Source organism: Poecilia reticulata, chromosome 3 (assembly GCF_904066995.2).
Source record: "Poecilia reticulata chromosome 3, P_reticulata-male-v2, whole genome shotgun sequence".
Taxonomy (NCBI): domain Eukaryota; kingdom Metazoa; phylum Chordata; class Actinopteri; order Cyprinodontiformes; family Poeciliidae; genus Poecilia; species Poecilia reticulata.
This window is the reverse complement of record NC_088832.1, coordinates 27640753-27658787: the sequence shown is the minus strand read 5'-3', so window position 1 is coordinate 27658787 and position 18035 is coordinate 27640753. Positions and strand designations below refer to the sequence as shown.

The 18035-nt window shown below is 39.7% G+C and overlaps 1 protein-coding gene across 1 annotated transcript in view; it reads left to right on the top strand.

Annotated features, from left to right (window-relative positions):
* The first annotated feature begins 5808 nt into the window (after positions 1-5808).
* Positions 5809-18035, top strand: part of sall1a (spalt-like transcription factor 1a) — a 132886-nt gene continuing 120659 nt past the window's right edge. The window contains exon 1 of the mRNA XM_081605399.1: positions 5809-6048. The gene's annotated coding sequence lies outside the window, so the exon portion shown is untranslated. The remainder of the gene's footprint in view (positions 6049-18035) is intronic.

The window sequence follows — 18035 nt, the reverse complement described above, 5'->3', positions numbered from 1 at the left end:
AACTCCACCCATCTTTCCATTTTTAATAATTCAACATTATGACAGCAAGGAAAATAAAGAATAAAGAAGAATAAAGTCAAACATGATTTTTTATTTTTTTGGCTGATGTCTCATTTCTTATTAAAATTGAAAAATCTGCATGCTTTTACCTTTATTTTTACATGAAGTCTACTGTTCTCCACAAATATCTCTATTACTCTATTTGTATCTCATTTTCCTTTCATTTAAAAAAAATCCGGCGGCTATAATGGGGATGATCGCCAAGAAGGAGTACTTTCACTGCAGATTTATGGCCAATCAGAAAACCTAAATATGTCACTCACATTCATTCAATATATTGGACAGACTGTGGAACGTCACCATAATTAAGTATATTGGCGATATAAACACAGACTCCAATGGACATATGCCAACTGCCTGCTTCATTCACAATGTGTGGCAGAGAGGTGAGGCTCAGCACTGCACCGCCTCACCACGGACTCCTTCCTTGTATTTCAACAAGTAATGTGTAAATTCAGTGATTTCGACCATAAAAATATTATGATAAGTAAAAAAAGCAAACTTAGAAGACTTAGGTGGACAAATTATTTTTCGCTCATCATTGTTCGCATCTATTTTACTTCTTATGTACATATTTCACTTGTCAGGTTTAAAGGTGAGGCACTGCCTCCCCTGATCGGCGGCATGTCACTGAGTGTTCCCCAACGAACCTTTGGGTCCTCAGTGAACAGTTAAATCTGTTCTGAGATTTAATTTTGTTGAAGGCACAGGATTTTATTTAGGTGAAACAACTCAAAGGGTCTGAATATTAATGCATTTAACAGTTTGCATGCATTTATCTGTAGATATAAAAGTAAAATGAAATTCTCACTTTCCTTCCATTGCACAGTTCTGCACTATTTTGCAAGGAATTCATGTAAAATCACAATAAAATAAGTTAACATTTCCTGTTGTGGTTTGACAAAATAAATATGCAGTTTTTATGGTCATCATGTGTCCAACGGCATACCAAGCTAAATCTCTATATATTTACAAACATGCATTTTACTTTACAACATTTTGAACTTCTGTGCATCCTGTTGTTTTGAGAACACACTAAAACCGCAGGTTCCTAAGACACAACTTGACAAACTAAAGAACTCTCTGCCCCCCAAAAATGGGCAGAACCCGTCACCTCGTGTCTCGACATATTTACCGTACCTGGACACACTAATGCTCCTTTGTAATGTCTCTCTGGTAATTATACTGCCAGGCACCCTGTTGGGGTAATTATACTAAAAACACCCTCATTAGCAGCATCAAGATGAAAACTCCCAGAAGCTTAACCATCGTTCTTTCCATGCTAACACCTTCTTATTGTTAAATTTCCGCTTGCTGCACCACATTGCAGCAGTATCATAACTGCTTTTCAACATGGCTGCACAGAAACCAAGTTATTCTTTGTTATTGTGACTTATGTTTTCTTTTCTTGTTGTATTTACACTCTGCAGAATTTCATGGATGCTCTAATTTTCTCTACTGCCTGGCTTCAGGCTGCATACCACTTTAAATGAAGAATGTTAGCAAAGGCTGAAAGGTTTATGCGAAAACGTCAGTAACTCATAGTACACACGCACACTTGCTGGTTGTGAAGAAACAGAATAACAATTTTAAATGTCAATACTATATTTGCTTAATTATTCTTTAATTGACACACTGCGGACATATTGCAGAATAAATTTAAATGCCTGCTAAGTTTGCTGGAATCTCTGTAGAGATGTTAGCTGAATGCTGTAGAGAAAAAAAGGACAAATAACTAAAATTATGGTAAAGAGTTCTGCTGCCCCAACACAAAAGGGAATGCTGTTCAACAAACATATCAAACCAACAACAAAATTATGAGTTCTGAGTCCTACACTGTCTGGCAATTTGCTCTCTCTAAATTATTCAGGGGCAAGGCTTTTTTATGTCAGCAACTGTGTGTTTTCCAGTGACAAAGCTAGCCTCACCTAATAGTTTCACTGTGTCTGCCGTTTTATGACTGACATAGCAATAAGCTGATTGTCCAGATATTTATGCCATCTGCAGCTAGGAGAGATAATTAAAGTATATAAATTAATCAAGTGCAATTAATTAAAGGCTTTATGTTCACAGCAGTACATCTTTGCATGTATAATTTATATTTATTGATTTGTTTGGTTTCATTAGCCCATAAGATAACAGTGCAGATGCATTAGAGAGGAAAATGCACAATTAGCATGCGGTAAGGGCTGCTGGTAATTGATACATCAGCGAGCACTCCCTGCAGATATAAAGCTGTGTAAACTGTCATAAGCAGTTACGATCGATGACTGATATTTCGTGCCATATCTCCTGTTTGATTAATGGTGTTTTTGAAAGCAGCCCCCCACTTAATGGGACGCTGATAGGCGTTCAGAATTTACTGTTTAATCAGGGGGAAAAATTTATTGCAGTGCAGAACCTGCACCGTTGCTGGCGGAAATGTATGATTGGTCTCAGTAAGTGCTATGCTGATGTTATTTGCTCCCGTCAGCAGCCAATATGGCTGAGCATTTAGAGCTTTGTGCTTCCCAGTTGATTTTTCATTGACTGTGCTGCCATCGTTCATCACTGGCTGGTTTCCCTCTGTTCTGCAGGGCGGAGAAGAAGTCAAGCCGTGTAGTCAATAGCAGTGGAGGTGTGCTCTGCTTTTCTGGCACTCCATGAAATGCTAACAGTGTTTAAAATGCACTCAAAGCGAAGGACACATACTTATTATCCTGATGACAAGAGTACATGCTTATTATAATTTGTAGATGAGAGGAAGTAGTTTTTTTTTAAGTTTATAATTTCCCTTATTGATCTATTTCCGTAATTATTATGTGTTGTGTTTTAATGTTTCCATCCGATGAATTGTGGGGCAAAAGTTAGGTAAGTGTTATGTAATTGTAAATAAACAGTTATTTATGAAATAATGGTGTTTTTATCCAAATACGCTATAAAGTGATCAGGTTAACAAAAAATAAATAAAATAAAAAAACAGCAGTCCAATGTAGCAAACCATTATCTAAATGCTTTATCAATTTATTTTATATCTGAAAGGATGCAATTTGAAAGGATAAAGTTTTTAAATTGTTTTTTAAGAAACAAAGAACTGTATACACCTGTTACAGATGAAGATGCATATGTATGAAAAATAATGATAAAGCATTTGATTCCTTTGCATTCCAATCTAGCATGAACAACTGGATTATTGAAAATATATTTAAAGAATTCCATTACCTGCAACCATGTGCACAACGACACAAAAATAACACAAGGGCCACTCAAATTTATTAGCAATGACTCAATAATACTGTCATGCAGAGGTTCACTCTGAATCAATGAAGAATGAATTCATCTACACAGTCTGTCAAACTCTGACCTTCAAATTAAATTAGTGAATAAGTTGACCAACCGAGGGAACTAAAATTTGACTAAAGCATTAATTACTATAGGTCGGACCAAGTTGTTGTTTTGCAAGCCTCAAGTAAGTTTTAAGTTTTAAGTTTTTATCCTCAAGTCTTGAGTAAAGACAGATAACTATCAAGTCAAGTACTTTGTCTGAAACTTGAAATTTCAAGTCCAATTATAAATTATTATTTATCTCAAATTGTCATGAAACACATGCAATGAACTTACAAAGAATAAAATTGCATGTTGTACAGTTCAGTTAAATGTAGCTGGACAAATAGTCTTCCTTTAAAATATAAAAGCAGAACTTCATGTTCAGACTTAATGCATAGGCTGCAGTAGACAATCCATTTATTCTCAATATGGTTTCCTAACATAGATGTATTAAAAAAATATATGACCCATCCTCTGATGAAACTGGACCTGTTTCAGGGCTATGATGAGGAGACAGAGCTGAACTCTCTTCCCTCAGCTGAGATACAGAACTCGCTTTCTGAATCAGATCCCCACACACTGTCTACAAGTAACCTTGATTGCGCTATAAAAATAGCATGACAAAAATAGCATACATGCTAAAACAAAACTGTGTAATCAACCTGGCCTTGAGAACACTTGCAAATAAAATGAAGCTAGCTAATGTTAGCTTTGTCATTATATAGCAAAAGAAAAGTATCACCTAGTACCATTCTTCACTGAACTTCAAATGTGAAATTGTTCTATCTCATTCTGTTATTTTTTTCTTGTATGTTTTGCATGCTGCACTTTGTTGTTGTTTTTTTTGCTGAGTTCTACGCAGTTTATGTACCTGATCAAAATAAAAGAAATGTATTAATGTATCTCACTTTTTAAATATAATATTTGTTTTAAACTTTAGATTTTTTGGTAAAATGTCAAATCTTCTCAAGTAAATTTTAAGTCCCAAGTCATTATTGCAAAAGTCCAAGTCGAGTCACAGGTCTCTCAACATGTTTTCAAGTAAAGTCTAAAGCTAGGCCTTATACATACAAAGTGCCATTTACAAAATAAAGTAACCATGTTACCTTCATGGTAACATGGTTACCTTCATGTTACCTTCATGGTAACATGGTTAAAAAGATGTAGCCTATATGAAAAAAAAGATGTACATGACTGGCCATGGGAAAACTGGGACCAAGTCTGTCTGGGGGCATTTTGAGTTTTTTTTATTTTATTTTTAATTTTCTTTACAGATTCTTAAAATTTGGATTCTAAGCTTTGCACCTACAGTGTTGACGTCACATCTCCAGGAGGTATTGCGGTTCACTTGTTTCCGCTTTGAGTTACCATGACTGCTAGAAAAGACTAAGTCGTATTTCAGATGCAAAAAAAGCAATACTATGAACATTGTTGTCTTCCTAATATAATGGGCTTTTAAGTTTAAATTAATTTCCAAGCGATCCTGAATTAAGAAGACGGTGACTTGCAAATATTTGCCACTACTAGTTAAAGCTAACGCTGTACAACACAAAGTTTGCAGCCTTCACTTCACTCCGGATCAGCCCAAAAATACCGGGGATACAGATGGTAAATAAAGGAGCCGTCCCTGAGTTATTTCCATGGAATCACTTCTGTATTCAGCCTGAAAGAGCCAGTGTATGGGAACGAGTGAGCAGACCAGAGCCAGACAGCCGAGCAACTGATCCGCCTGTACATACTGCTGTAAACACTGTCCTATCTGAGCTCTTCACAAGAAACATGCAAAGGTAATAAAACGAAATAACACGGAGACTGTCATATTTTTCCTAAAAGCAGCAACTTTGAACCTGAACGGTCAGCTGAACCAGAACTCTGACACCAGAGCTGCGCTACTGTTAATCTATGAGGCTTGTTGTGCTCCGTCAGGCTTCGGAAGCTAAAAGCCCGAACCGTAATCTCCCCCGTTAGTCTCTGACACTAACGACAATAAACACGCACAATATACTTGAAAATAAGATAAAAACATTGTCCGTTAGAATGTTTAGATACTTAAATAGCACATTTTTACAAGAACAATGTCCGAGAATATTGCCTACTAGCATAAGCTAAGGTTAATGTTAGCCACAAAGTTTAAGTAAAACTCACATTCAGTGAATGTATAAAGGCGTACATCTTAAAACTTTTCTCCAGCTTACTTGTTGGGGCTTCGGATTGATGTACAAACCTTGGCCAAGTCCTGCAAGCACCTAGTGTAAAATTATATTTTTATTGGATCGGAAACAATCGAGCCGCTTTTCCCCGAACGCGGAAGCTGAGGTGCAAAGAGTCTGTCAATCATTCTAGGGGTTTGTCAGCAACTGGCCAATCAGTGGTGGCAATTTGTCCGGAAGTACACGCCCCCTATGTGAAGGAACTGGACTTCGTCATTGCTAACACGCTGCGGCCATAGAGATTTTGAGAAAAAGAAAAGAAAATTATGATGTTGCCTGTTGGGAACATGTAATTCCGACAGCCGTTACCCAGAGAGTTCAGCGAGCGGAATATCATTTATTACATTTACAAAATCCAAACGGAGTCTGGAATAATTCAAGAAACTAGTCAAGGCCTGCAGCCGACCTCATATCAAGTTGAATGAAATTGTGACCAACAGCAACTACCACGTTCGTCTGCACAAGCTAACAGGTAGTAAACATCGCATTTTTTTGTTTAACGACACTCATGATTGTCGAATCAAAAATGATTAAGTGAAGGTGGTTATGCTTGTTTTTATGTGTGTATATTCCAATGGTAGCTTTATGGCACTTTACGCTAAAGTTATTTTTAAGCATTTTTCCTGATGGCAGATTTCCACAGGCTAGTATTATTCAAGTCATTACTCACTGGTTTTTTACGTCCAAAGTGCTTCTGACACAGCTTCCACCGTCAATCTAATGAACTTTTGTGCCCCTCATTCTTCCTCTGGCTGCAAAAGACTTGAGTTTTAAATTAATGTTGATTTTTCTCTGTTGTTTCCTGCAAATAACCTTACAGAACCGTCAGATAAGGCTTCTGCATGTTGGTGTTCCCGCTAAATCCTGAATATGCCCAATTTGGGTTGTCTTAGCCTTTTTATCGCAGCCTTAGGGGTTTTCCCTGACTGGGAACGAGAATACGACCTGCTGAATGTGACAGGTAGCCAATCAGAGAGCGCGGTGACGTAAGAACAGAGGGGAATCCCAAACAGCTGACATATCGCGCAACTGTGAGTCCGGTGGACATCGGAGATGATATGTGGAAATGTTTATTATTATATGTAAAGGTCATTATTATATATGTTTATGTTTATTCAGTTAAAAATGTTAACTATGAAAAAACATAGTCACCTCTAAATCATAGTGCAGCAAATAGAGCGGCTGCTCCCGTCGTCTTTTGTCCACCGCCTTTTCTTTTTGTTACGTCTTTTATCTCTTAAAATGACTCCACAAACTGTCACTATTGCTTCTACATCGTCATCCGTGTTTGGTTATTCTAAATTCCCGTATGCTATGTTGGGAGTTTTGTGGAGTTTCTTCTGGAATCGGATGTTCATGCAATCGGTTCGTGTTGCTCCTGCCTTGGACACACGAACCGATCGAACCTGTTGGACTTTTATCAGCTCTGTGGTCACAGAGATTTGGAGAATCGGTTGACAATTCTTAAATCTTGCCATCTAAATCAGACTTAAGACTCACAAGCTCTACTCATCTCTCGCCACTGCCCAAACGCTCTCTCGCTATGGTAACGTTTACATATCCCTTCAAAATAAGATACAGATGCGCCACAAAAACGAACATTTTACTTTCGTGAAAATTTTAACTCACGATAATGACTAACGGGAGCCCTGAGCTTGTTTCTCTGCAACGAGACGGTCCCATCTGGGAGTGATGATGGGAGACAATAACACCCGAAGTGTTGCTTATATCCACAGCCTGCTTGGTCTCTACGTGGCGAAGCAGCTTGAAGCTTCATTGCCTCATTAGCAGCCTGTCGCCGCATGCTACGCAGAGCGGCTTGTAATGTGGGACTCACCTACCGGCCCGGGATAAATCCATTCTCCTGTCTCTTCTCTGGGCCTTTTCCCCTTTGCAAAGAAACTTTCCAAAGACATCGGATCTGTTTCTTACTCATTTTGCTGCTTGTGGGTTCAGCGTTGGCGCGGAAGTAACCGAGAGAATCTGGTTAAAGGATTTTAAAAATAAAAGATCCTCCAGACTCAAATAATACATAAAACGGAAATATTGGATTATTTCTTGCGTGACCCGGTACCAATTGGTCCACGGACCGGGGGTTGGGGACCACTGCTTTAATCTATATTTGAAACATTATTTGTTAAACTTTCATTAAAAAAATTTAAATGGTGCTAAGGGGATAGAGAGTGGCCATGTGGTATTTATTCAGTCATGTAACAGTGATAACATAGAAGCAATGTAGGCAGCGTGGTCACTTTTACACAGTGTCAAAAGTGTAGGGAAATAAATAAATAATACATAAGATGTCTGTAAATACAGCCATAACAGCAATATTAATATTGGATATCAGTATTGGACATCAAAATTTTCACATTTGTGCGTCCCTAATAATTGCTCATCTGCAGCTTAGAAAATTAATTTAACCTGGGCAAGCATTACAAAAAATGTGAAGCAATAGTCAATGTAACTACAAATATAAGAGGGAGAAGTCTCATAGAAACATATAAATAAAAAGCATGATTTTTTATTTTTATTTTTATTCTCTGTCAAGTTAATAAATAAACTCACACAGTCTAGTTTCTGTCTGTGTAAACTACTGGATTTTTGGCACCTCTGTCACACTCAGCAACATATGCCAGCTATGTGAGCGTTGTGCTCTGCCACCCATTTGTTGTGATCAGCACCATATATAGGAAATTTATTTTCCGGTTCATCTGTTAAGCATCTTGTAAACATCATCAGCAGCGCAGTGGAGCGACTCGCTGGATAAAAACCACCCACTTGGCTGCAGCTTGGAGAGGATGTCACATTAACTGCTACGCATGCTGTATTCTATGCATAGAATAGAAGCAGTCAATTTAAGTATGCCCTGAAAATGATCAAAGCCTGGGCATTTTCATCAAAGAAAGACTCCTGGATGCCCCAAACTGACTGTGTAAAGTGGCCGCTACAGCAGCCCACTGTACCTTAAAAAAGATGAAAAAGTTCAACAGATAATACTGCTTTTGTGAGATGGTGCAGTGTAGATTCACTTTAGACTACTAAAAATGTTTATTCTATTTTTTTCCCCATAAAACCTTGGGTCATCTTCAAGTGTGTGAGGGCTGTTTTAGTCATCCAAACTGTTTGTTGCTTCTGACGTATTTTGAGGATGTAGTCACTACATGTTGCGTCATTGATAATTCATGTGGCTGTTGCAATTTAATTACTCTTAATAGGATGTGGGGTATATGGACACCACATGTTGTTAGCCAGGAACAGCTTCTGTGCAGTATTCATGAAAAGTGAGTGGAGGAGGCCATGTAAAATTAACCAGGGTGCTGCCTACTATATGTGCTTTGCACATACTTCTGAAACAATGTGTTTCAGGAGCTGCTTTCTCCAGGTGGGTGCCAGATCCACATACATTGTTGCCCTCTGTCTGAAACAATTTCCTCCCCTTATGTCAATGTAAATACCTATAGCAACACCGCCTCCTGTTTAGGGGTGTATATGTGCTATATCAGAGGGAGAAGTTATTTGGCCTCTGGTGATGTGCTTTAAATCAGGACCTACACCTGTTATCTGCTTCCTCTTCCCACCCTTAGGTTATTTTCTGAGTTACATCAGTGGAGAAAATATTCAGTCTTTTCCTGGGTTTGCATTGAGGAATCTTGCACACATGGTTGTAGCAGCATTTGGAGCAGGATGATGGAGGAAAACGGCAAATAATGCAAAAGTAAGAAACTGTAAGAGAAACATTTTGACCTCCCCTTCCCTCCATCCTGAAGCAGTACTGAGATTTAACAGCTGCATATTTTTATTCCTTCATATGTTTTTTTGATTTTGCTGTTATAGCTGGCAGAGAGTTTGACCCTGATAGCTTAACCATGTTGGCACCTTTGTTCAATTGTCTTTCTGCATGTTTAGGGTTGTTGAAAATATCCTTTTCAATAGTCAGTGGTAAAATCTTTGCATTACCGCAGTTAGATTCTTATAACAACTGCTGACAAATAAGCTCCAAGATTTTGAGGTTGATCTCAAAGTCAAGCTGACTTTGAGACTTTGAAGCTGACTCTAATTGGGACTCTCCAAAACATTAATATTACTTCCAATCAGAAGGAACATGTTGACAAAATTAAATATTATTTTAAACCTTATAGTTAGATTGGTCTCAAAAAACCATGATACCAGGGTTTCCCCCAGTGTATTTTAAGCCCAGTGGGCCACCAGGCTTTACTTGTACCCCCACCATTATCCTGTCCACCAGGACAGGATAATCCCTGTCCTGGTGGGTTTCCCCCAGTGTATTATAAGCCTGGCGGGTCACCAGGTTTTACTTATATAAGACTTTACAGTTGGTGTTTAGGTATTAATAATGTTTTCCAATAACACATAATTACCTCGTGATATTTTAAATTTCCCCGTCAACTTTAAAAGGTTTTTAACTCAAAAACAGAAGGTCGCTGGATGACTGCCCTAGCGCCCCTACCACCAGGCGTAGCAGGGTTTCTGGGGGAATCCCTGGGTACGTCGTTCTGCATATTTAAGTGGCAAACCGTAAGAGAAACCACTTGACCTTCTGTGCTTCCCCTACCCTGAAGTCGAGCTGAGATGTTTGTTTCTCAGCTGGCTGGTTGACCCACCTGATAGTCAGACCATATTGACACGGACGGATTGCCACAACCTTAAAGCCATAACAGGCTATCCGATTTCCTTCTGAGAGATCCCCAGAGAGTGAGACGTTCCATTTTTTTTTTTTACTTGTGTATAAGGAAACTGCAGGGCCTGGCAGGGAGGTCAAATCAATCTCTGCTATTTATTACACAGAAATGTGACACTCCATCCTAAATGCTCCCATCCCAAGTGATTTAGCATCTTGTCTGCGCTGTCTGCTGAGCGTGCGTACTGCTGTGTGTATTTCTGCATGCCAGTGAGGTGAGGAGCTCTGCGTTTTACGACCGTTGTGCCAAACTGTCTTCTTTCTCCGACTCGTCTCTTGTAAACAAAGATAGCTTAATATGCTCTTTGGAGACAGTTTTATGTAAAGCTTTTAGCCCTGGTGTATGTATCATATTTACTGTAAGTACACTTCAAACACAAGAGCGGCTTAATGCAACGCAAATGAGTAAGGATTGCAGGGTCAACTCTTGAACACAGCGGCTAAATATGATCAGTGTCTCATTCTTTGATGCTCATTCAGGTTTTGTCTGTATTAAGTTGTGTAAACTGTGCAGGATACTGGGACAGCAGTCCCATTTCAGCAGGAATTAGAGCTCTGTTTACTGCGTGACAATGTGATATTGTGTGGCTCATGCTGTTCTAATTGGAAACAGTCTCACCCCTCAAAAAGGTGCATGAGACCCCTGGTTTGGTGAGGCAATCCCAATGCTCCCCTTTCCCACCACCCTTCCTCTCACCCGCCTCCTTTTTGCCTGTGAATCGCAGCACAACTCCCTGAAGCATTTCCTTAATCCTCCAGAAGATCATGCTCTCCCACTAAATATGGTACCTGTGGACAAACAATGGATTTTTCCATAATAATAAGCTGAAGATTTCATTATGACTGGCTAATGGATGGGCAGGTCTAGGTCTAAGCAGACACTCAGAGAAGCTTCCTTTTGATCAGCAGCACAGGGTTAATCCATGGTAAGAAATAATGGAGACTTGGAGAGAGAGGAGGGGGAGAAAAGTATTGAGCTGGGCTGAATTTACAGCTGAGAGGGCTCAGTAAAAGGATGATTTTTAGAGCCTCTTGCTGCGTATTGAAGGGAAGACTGTCTGACAAGTCATCAATGAGCCCTGGCGCTGTACTAAACTAATGAAAGCTGCATTTGATCTTCTGCAAAGAGGTTCAATACTTCTCCAGCTATTATTTAAGTCCTCAGCTCTTCCAAACCTGTTTTCAGATCCACAAAATCAGTAAATTGCACAGGGAAGTAAACTGTGTTTGTAAGTATTGGACGGGGAGGAAATATTCAAACTGCTTCTAATGTATCCCCGTTGATTGCACCATGTATATGCTTCCTTATTTGTTCAAGTCTTTTCTTCTCAACCTGGTTGGGCAGAAACGTTTTACTTTGTGTCATTTAGATTCAAACGTTAGGTACACGGACAGTTTTTTGTTATGCACTTAGCCGTTATCGCCTTTCTTTTTATTTTCTCTGGTCATCTTGTGTGGTCTGCTGTCTTTGGTTTGCCTTTGCTCTTGAATATGAACCAGTGTATAGCAGTCTAACAGCACTTGAAGCGTTTAATGTGTTTTGACCTTGGACCTTGTCTGTACTCAGCTTTCCAACGAGTCCAACTCTTCTTCCCAGATGTCTGCATCTTATCTCCTGTTCACACATTGAACAAAAACTCTAAAATCTGTTGCCAGCCATATTATTTTCTCATCGAAGCCAAATCAAAATAAAGCCTGGCTGTGGAATTTATATTAATGCCCAAATGTTGCAGGCCCACCCCAGCTGCACTTGAGAGTCGAAGCTGGATGAAAGATTTGGTCTGAGCTTGTGCCAAGGAACAGGGCATGCGTCATCTGCTAACATCAATGATGGGGCTGGACCGCAAGGAAAACAACCCATCCTTGCACTTGAACTGCTGTGATTCAAGGTTATGTTAACTGAAACATGTTGAAGCAATAATATAAACACTGTGATAAACCAGCAGTTTGGTAGATTTCAGTAATAAATCTGGCCAGAGGGGGCCTGACTGAAATTTGTGACAACATCAAGTGGTTGTAACTGTTAAAGTCTCCCATTATGCAGCTGTTCAGCTTCACAGTTCATTGCAGCAGCGTTAAAGGTATTATTTGAAGGTTTTATCTTTGCTTAAAAATAAATTACAAATGCATGCTCTAAATATAAAGCTTTGGGTTATACGGTGCTGTGAAAATCATTAACCTTTTACAGATTTATTACTTTTTGCCTTTTTTTTGTTGTCCCACCTAAAAGGTTCGCATTTAATTAAACTCTGATAAGAAAATTTGAGTTAATGCAAAATGTCAAATAATGATTGGCTGCCCTATAAATTCAGGTTGTTGGTTTGATTCCCAACCTTGAGACCTTTTCTGCGAAACAAACTGGTGGAAACAGAACCTTTTTTCAGGGAGAAGTGCTAAAAAGACGGCAGTGCAGCTGAATGAGATAGGCCTGCTAATCCTCACATATATATTCCCCTAATTAATCCTGATTACTACATTTTAATCAGCCTGCTAAAGCTGCCCTGGAATAAAGTGACACTTCCTAATGAATTAAATCTACAGTTACCAGTTGGTGCTCTCTTTTTTCTGACTGGTTTCTTTTTAGCGTCCCGTGTCGGTTTTGTGTGGAGGCTTCCACTGTTTCAGCAGTGGCATGTGGTCTCACTCTACAGCAGTGAACTGCTAAATGCCTGGGTCACACCTGCGCCCCTTTATGGGGTCTGCAAGTCACTTCACTGTTAAATATATATATCCAAGATTTAGAACTTTACAGCGATTTAAAAAGTGTTTACGCACATTTTGCTCAAAAGTTCACAAACGTCCAATCCACAAAATTCTACGCATTTTTATTGGGATTTCAAGTCAATAAACATAAAGTAACACATGATTGTCTTTTCTTTGATTCTTTGATAAATAAAAGTACAAGTAAAACCTGTGGTTCAGTCTCACTGAGTAATTAATTTCCTTTGTGGTGTGTCTACCACCAGTTTTGCATGTCAAAAGACAAAAATCTTTGCCTGTTTTTAGCACATTGACTGAGGAGTCAATTGAATTTAGGTTGGACTTTGACTGGGCCATTTTAGCACATGGATAAATCTTTTTCTGTAGCTCTGGCTGTTTAAGAGCTGCCGTTCTACTGGAAAAACAACCTCCAAGTTATTTGTTTGGGTTAGTTTTCTAGTCAGCTCTTACAGCTCAACTGTTCCTGCTGAAGAAAAAAACACTGCATGATACTGCTGCAGTCTGCACAGTGAGGTGGTGTATTTAACGTGTAGTTAGTTTTCCTGCATCCATAACCTTTTGCATTTAGGCTTAAAAATCTGGCATGAACAGTTCCCTTTGCTCTATAGTAACCTTTACATTGGACAGTCTGTCTTTCTTTCGACCATAGTTTTTTTGTTTTTTTTTTACCTTTCTTCCAGGTTTATGGAGTGCATGACTTAGCTGTCCTGTCAAAACCCGAGTTCCCGAGGAGCTACATCTATGTAGCACCTCAGGACCTGATACTTTTTCTCTGACCTGTTTAATATGTTTCTGGATCTTTGTGACTCTGTTTGTTTACTAGTTTTCTCTAAAAATCCTCAGAGCCTCTAACAGAACAATGTCTAAAGGGGCAATATGTATTTTCCAGGCACATAGTGCCATTTTGTAGCACCGCTATGTAACTGTATTACCTTCAGTTGTTATAAAAATGCTGTATAATATGAAACATAACCATACAAATTTGGCTTCACAATTTAACAGATTGATAAAAAAAACAACTCAATTTTACATAACACCCTCCCCTTAAACAAGGACTAATTTACACATAAGTGATTCAGCTGACCAATTAGTTGACTTATGAAGGCAATTAGATGCACTGAATTTTTAGGAGTATCAACTTAAAGAAGGCTAAATAAAAATCCATTGATTAAAAAAAATCTCTAGAAATGCTTAGAAATGTGTGGTTATTGTGTGACAAAACAGGGAAAAGTTCCTGTGGAATAACCTCAGCAGACATTGTATATTTTAAATCTTTTTTTTTTTTTTTTTTTCAAAACAGTGAAGGCTTTTTGAATGTACCGACTGGAAACTTGTATTTATTCAAATCTTTGAACTTCAATTGAAATATTCTTGATTCTTGAAAGCAGTGATCAACCGCAACCCCCTTGCCAGTCAAATGTCCAATTCAATGCAGTGTGTTTTTAGCTGCAGAAAAAAAATAAAATAAACAGATAGGTGACCCCGCTTTTCCTTCCAGGTCAGCAGCTCCCGGTGGCCGAGTGGTTTGAGACCATAGCCGTAATGAAGTCTGTCCCCCTGCGGTCGGGCCCTCTGCCTCCCTCATTTGAGTGGTCCATCCCTGGAAGATGGGATCCTGTGAAGCAGTGATTGTTTCCACAATTAGGTGAGCAGAGTGGAGCGGGAGTGCTCGTGGATCCCTCCCGCAGATTCGCTCCCTCAACTCAACCTGGCCTGAAAAACAATAGCTAGCTGTCGCCCGTCGGCTGATGTGCCTTTGATCAGCCAAATGAAGGCTGCTGGCATTTCTTATGGAGTGGAGATTGCTTATCGATCTATATCAAAATATTCATGCTAATCCCGGGCAGTGGGAGACTATTTTCAAGCTGGGTTAGCAATCAGAGCTGCCGTCCTGTCTGGAGCAATTCGCTGAGCTGGGAAGTCTAATCAGCTCAGGGTCCTGCAGTCAAATGCACTTTGCTGTTTAAATTTGGACCCCTGACATTGATGGAGGAGTCCAGAGAAAGGTGTTGACAAACCAAATTGTTTGTTCCAGCACTATTTTGCTAGAGATCAAGTCCAGAGTAATGCGCAGTGAATTTGTTCATTACTAGCTGAGGTTGGAGAGGAGAAGGCTGAGATTTCACCCTCACTCCAGCAGAGAAGGGCTGCTGCTTCAGACTTGTAGGGGAGGGCTAGATCATGGTGCTGAGTGTGTGCATGTGTTTAGGGTGTGTGTGAATGGTAGATGAGACGTATCATGTGGACAGTTTGGAGGCAGGTCTTTTGTGTGTGGTGGAGTTGGAGAGAGTGTTGATTTTTTTTAATTATGCACATGATTCTTCATTTCCCCACTTCCTGGCCATTTCCTTAAATATCAGTGCAGCAACTGCAGAAGATATTTACTGGGTTAATAGAAAGAAATACATTCTGAGGGGTTTGGTGTGCATTTGTGAATTTAGCTTTCTTGAACAGGACCCACCATTTGCTTCACGTCCGCTGTGGTATCTCTTGTCCAGCTTTGCACCTCTAGAGGCTGAAAAGCCTCTGCAGGTTTTCTCCAAGCATCAGAGTATAATTGGCTCCGTCTGGGTTCCCATCCACTATGGCTACCCTGATCCATCCATCCATCCATTTTCTTACACCCTTGTCCCTCAGTGGGGTTGGGAGGGGTGCTGGTGCCTATCTCCAGCTAGCGTACCGGGCGAGAGGCGGGGTCACCCTGGACAGGTCGCCAGTCTGTCGCAGGGCTACCCTAATCATGCTTGAGAAAAACATACCCACAGCATAACTCTGCCACTACCATATTTTACAATATTAGTTTCACTTAACAGAGACAGTTTTGCACATGGGTCAGAAAGTTCAATTTTGGTCTCATCTGATCAGAGAATCTGCTTTACTAATTTAGCGATCTGTGAAGGCAACTGGTTGAGCTTTAGTTTTATTTGAAGTGCCAGAGTAAAATCTTACTACGTAGCTTTTTATTTGAAAAAAGAAAAAAAAAGATGCATAATTTTCCTTCTTTTTTTAGCTATCCATTGCTTTATATTGGTCTATCACAGAAAATTCTGGGGATAAACATTGAAGTCTGTGTTTAAACAGAGGGTATTATGTGAAACTGACTTTTTGAACTTTATATCACGTATATAACTAGCCTCAGCAGCAGCATTAGCAGATACCTGGTGGAAATCTGCAAATCTGCTGAGGTAATCATATAAACTATTTCTCATTCCAACGCTTCTAAGATTGATTGTTAACGGCAGAATGAGAAGCAATGTTGTTGTGATGATGTGGTGAAGGTGGAGTGTCTTAGAATAAGAGCTTCTTAAAGAGACAGAGGCCAATTTCAAGTAATCAAATTGTGAAGCCACATTCCTTTTAGATTGTATTTGATAGACAGAATCTTTGTTACAATATAAGGTAACACAGTTACTTCATTGTGCTATAAGATAGTATTATGTGGCTGGAGAATCCACAACACTGTCCCCTTAAACCATGACAAAAACTGAAAAAGTTCAAGTTGTATGAATGGCATAAAGCTGAAAAAAAAAATCAGGAAAAGAGCACTTCTCCATTACAAATAAAGCAAAACAAAAAGTCAGGGTTAACCTGAACGACTTCAATGTGCACTGCTTTGTTGATCAGAAATTATTTTTTTTCTCTCTGCCTCTGGCTAAGGCCCCTCCTCCCGTCCTGTGACGCAGGACATGCTAAATCTGTCTCAGCCTGTTAATACTGTCATGCAACAATTGTGCAAAGAAATCTGAGAAGAAAAAGCATTGCCAGAATGGAGAGATTATCCTGCTGGAGGGTTGAAGGGCTAATGTCTTGCCATATGGCCCAGATTGTAATGTGCAGTGTCCTGCTTCAGGGTCAATCATACATCAAGTATTAGTGTCAGGTGGGGATTAATGCTTAATGTTTCCTCACCTCCAACATACAGTAGTGCAGCACACTCCACCTGGCATAATGGATTTCCCGTCAGCCAAGTTATAAAACTGGAGTTTTGTCAAGGAAATAAAAGAACAATAAAATATATGTAACATATATTCATGGCTAGTAACTGTTATGCACTTTTTTTGGTGAAAACAAAACAATCACCTCTTTCATCTGTTTTGCTGCTTGTTTGGAAACATATTTCTGCTGGCTGTTGCTGCATAAACTACTGATTAGTGAGATTATTGCTATTGTTGGCTGATGCCGAGTCGTACGTTTTCACAGAGCGTGATTTACGCCACACTTAGGCTTGCGGGCGCTACAGCCAGAGTGGTTTCTCTGTGCATAATAAAGATTTATTTTTCTCAGTTTCCGTGCTGATATTTAGCTCATATCGGTCGTTATCATTCATCCAATAGAATGCGCTCACGCTCAGGCCAAAGAAAAGCTGTAATTTGATGCAAAGTGGAGTGGATGTAAACTGGGACTGCACAATCTTATATTATTTGATTATTGCTGCAGTTAAAAGGATCTTAGCTTCGCTTTAACACTTCTCTGGACACCTCTTTCTAGAGATAGTAATTTCAATGGATTTGGCAGTTGCCCTATAAGTGGCCTTCTACTGTTTGTCACCTGGCAAAGCGTTAAGCCAAGTCCTGGCTAAGGAATTAACCTGAATCACTATATAAGTAATTACCCTCATAATCCCTTTTTGACTGATTAGAATTGATGGGTTGTTTCTCAATTGACATGCGTGCCTGTCATTATGAATCCTCTCCAAACAAAGTGGCAAACGCAAATGTCAGAGGAGAAGGAGAGGGGTGGGGGCAAAACACATTGTGTATAGTAACCTTGAAAAATGTGTTGATGGAGATGAGGGTGTGACATGGCAAGGTGAGGTGTTTCTGCGTGCACACGCGCGCGCGCGCGCGCGCGTGTGTGTGTGTGTGTGTGTGTGTGTGAGGTTCACATATGTCAGACGGCAGGATGTGAGGTGCAGGTGTCGCTAGGCTTTGGTGCTGCTTGTCACCTTGTGAATAAACAGCAGTTGTTCATCGGGGAAAGGCGGGACTGATTCATGTGAGACGGGCGGATCATGGCAGATGGATGTACTTTTTCATATG